Source organism: Triticum dicoccoides, chromosome 3B (genome assembly GCF_002162155.2).
Source record: "Triticum dicoccoides isolate Atlit2015 ecotype Zavitan chromosome 3B, WEW_v2.0, whole genome shotgun sequence".
Lineage (NCBI taxonomy): Eukaryota > Viridiplantae > Streptophyta > Magnoliopsida > Poales > Poaceae > Triticum > Triticum dicoccoides.
In genome coordinates this window covers 144,808,270-144,812,209 of record NC_041385.1, presented here as the reverse complement: position 1 = coordinate 144,812,209, position 3,940 = coordinate 144,808,270, and the positions used below count along the sequence as shown (strand labels likewise).

Here is a 3,940-nt window from a genome sequence, read left to right as displayed (position 1 = left end):
GTTACCAACCGGTACTAATGCCCTACGCGCACCCCGGGCCTGGCTCGTGCCACGTGGTGGCACTTTAGCGCCGGTTTGTGATGAACCGGTACTAAGGGGGGGGGGGGCTTTAGTCCCCACTCTTTAGTGCCGGTTGGCAAACCGGCACTAAAGGCCGTTACGAACCGGCACTAAAGCCCGGTTCTGCACTAGTGTGGTGTGCAATTAAACAGCTTGCTACATAATTAAAGAAGGTTGCACATTGTGCATACTACGTATTAGAATTCAATAAGTGGTGCATAATTAAACGGAGGTGGACGGAAGACTGCATTGATGAATGTGAGAAGCTCTACAAGAGGGAGAGAAGGAGGACAGTAGGGCGGGACCGACGAAAGTGAACGCATGAGACAGATAACAATGTCTCCCATTCCAACACACGGTATTTGTGCTAGTAGTTGAAAATGCAAAAGGTACTCATCCAAAACAACATAAATTGGATATACGGCATGTAAAATCCATGGGTAAGACGAGACAATTTCATACAAAGTCGTGTTTTAGCAGTCTGGAGATGCGAGTTTTGCATGAATTTCACATCAGAAGTCAGAACACAGGGATTAGAGAAGTTCCTGCTATAGCTCTACTTTAGTGAAAAAGGTGGAACATGTTCCAGCCTGGGCATGCCCACGCCTCACTGCTCACCTTCGCCGGGAGGATTCTTCACGAGTTCCCTAGCCTTCCTACATGAATTCAGCCGGATGGAATGGAAACGTCATCTCTAACAATACCGTCTCAATATGCAACTCAATAACCACATCATTCCTCACAGAAGGTCCAGCCCTACACGTTACTTAGACACAAGTGGCGCATAAGAAACAAAGGAAACATTCTTCAGAGGCGCGCACTGATAGCATTTGACGTAAAATAGTCAGATATGCAACTACTTCTCATCACTCGAAACGTACTTTGCCAAACCTATACCATAGCAGCATTTTGGAGGACACTCGAAAGAGACGAGGATAAGAGAGTAGGTTACCATAGTTCACGCTCAATCTCAGCATTCCCAGGATCCAAGTGTTGTGCATCCAAGAGAGCATCACAGGCTTGTTTATACTCCTGGGTGCAGAGCAAATCAAAGAGCGTAACCAGACTGTAAGATCGGTATGAATTATGGAGCAAGTCATCAGTGGACACACTGGCAAACTAGAGGCACCTTGAGTAGCATGTGAGCTGCAGCTTGACGATAACAAGCTTTTGCCCAATCAGGTCGCGGCATTCTGCTCCTAAGAGCATCTGACAAAGCACCTTCACCATCACCCGTGAGCAGTTTACAGACACTCCTGTTTGCATACAGTGCTGCACTCTCTGCATGATCTATTTCCTGCACTCAAAAGCAAGAGGTCATGCAAATATCAATCTTAACTTAAAATGATGGAACACAAAAGTTCTATTCTCGTGCTTGTTCATGGACAGGTAGAAAATTGTCTAAAAACTTTACTACTCGGTAGTACTGCAGAATGGATTTATGGAACACATTCTCTTACTAGGCTGATTGGCTTGTTCAACTTACATGTACCTTCGCATGATCAGTTTGAGTACAGCACCACACATGTTAACAGAAGCAGTAGACAAACATATCAAAGATTAATATTAGCCGAGAAGAAGAAAAAGAACTTCCCGTGGAAGTACTCTTTTTTTCTAACATATGCAACTGATGCCAATATAAGTTTCTTAAGTGAAGTCAAATTTGCTTCGTATGCATATTAATCTCTGCCAGTGAAGATCGGTCTCAAGAAAACAAGAGTGAAGATCAATTTCAATCAGTGACAAATAATGGAATCATACATGGCAAATTAACAAGCAATACATCGTGTCCCAGTCCTACTGTTCATTATCAATTACATTGTTTTTTCGACAATCAAAGCTCATATTTTAATTATGGTTAGATATTCTAAAGTTAGATAATAAGTAACCTAGTTAGAAAAAAATGCTCTCCCATTAGATCCCTGTTAACACAAAATAATTATCTTCTAAACCATCATAGATGAAGTGCAAGAGATACTTACCAGGCCATAAAACTCTGATGCCATCTCATATTCCTTCTGCTTGAATGCTGTATCAGCCTGTGTCTTGAGCAAACATTTTCTTCTTTCACGGTGCCCTTGCTCCTAGACAATAAGTAAAATAAACATGAAATGGATATTGCAAATAATCATCATTTACTATGATAATTTCCATCACACAAAATATTCAGCAACTTGGTGTTCAACATTCTACATAGTTTAGTATCTTGGTGGCCAGCTCTTTCACATAACTATGATGCAATGCATACGGCAAATGCCACTTCAAATGGAGAAAAAAATTACTGGTTGGAAGCTCAGAGTCAAGCTCTTAAAGGGACTCCTCTGCAATTATTGGTATAGAAAATGCACCAAAAAAAGAAGTATGCTGCTAGTACTAGAGCACCATTATCCTTTTCTTTTATCACTGAATGTTGTCGCTAAAGTTAGACCAATGTTTTTCTTTTGTGGGAAGAAGTTAGAACAATGTTACAATTTATGAGAGGTGGCAGGCAATAGGAAACATGGGGACATGAGCAGAGATCAAGGTGTTTCTTCTTTCACGAAAATAACCAAGGATAAACATTGCATATGTGCTTGCCTAAGTACATCAAAGGTAGCCCTTTTCAAGGTAACAAGGAGTTAAGAACATGTTATTTAACTAAAATATATGAGACTTTATTACTACTATCTATATCGATATCTATACCAATATAAAAAGAGCAAGTTGCATAGATCCAACAAATCTCACCCGTTCAACCGCATCTATCCAACAGTTTAAGCTCCGGTGTTTAGTGTTAAACATGTTAGCACTTAACATATTTAGCACCCTCTACTAATTAATATCATGCCTAATAGCAAGGTCGGCATTAACCAAATAATTATATCCTACCTAATAATAACAAGCAATCTATATCTTGCATTATATGAATGTGCAATACAATTAATATCTTGTCTAATATTAACGTGCATTGCACGTACACAATTACTACTACTAACAAGTAGCACAGCTTGTACATGATGCTGGTGTACTTCACAACCACGGTATGAGATCCATGACTATGAGCAACAGCCAACATTCAAAATTTATGTACCAGAGAGCTTCTAACTAATCTAAGGTTTTATAAGATTTGCTTCAGTGTTCTTCACAATGATAAGTTAATGACAGTTACTTGAACTGAGACTGCCATACAATCGATGTGTGACTATCATTTTGCAAAGAGTACAGAAATTGCCTTATCTTAAGAGTTGGTCTTATCAGGTGTAAGGTGTTTGTATTTTTCAACCTTGGAAGCAGCAGTATTATTTTCCTCAGTGATTTCTACTAATTATCCAACAAAAAAATAGAAATTGGCTAGCATTTTCTATTCATTACAATCACTACCCTTCTAAATTATAGTTCGTAGTTTGTCCTAAGAAAATCCCATTAAAGTGGTGTTGTCGACATACTAACCACTAACCACAGCTTACAATAACACTGAATGGACAAATTTCATGACTGAAGAACAAAACGATGGCTTAGCTTTCAAGCAATATTCAGTATGGAAACATCATAAGAACAGAAAGTATCAAAATAACATACCATTAGCTTTTTAACTTCAATTTTCACATGAGAAATTACCCCCTCAATACTCCAGTTGGGACAGTTGGAATTGGTGTAGTCAAAGGCAACAACATTTCAACCTCTTCCTTGCAATTTTGTAATGCAGCAAGCTCTACTGGTAACCTACCCAACTGGGCAACAAAATAAAAATAAATGTCACTCATTTCGAATATTTAAGACATCAATAAAAAAGGAAACCATAGTATTAATAACATAAGAACCTGATCATTCAGAACTTAGAAATGTTTCAGCAAGGAGAGAACTGAGACAACTGGGATTGAAGAACCACATCAATTAAGCT

General features: G+C 39.0%; 1 pseudogene; it reads right to left on the bottom strand.

Moving 5' to 3' along the window:
- Positions 1–667: 667 nt before the first annotated feature.
- The window catches only part of LOC119279403, a 12,105-nt pseudogene continuing 8,832 nt past the window's right edge, over positions 668–3,940 (bottom strand).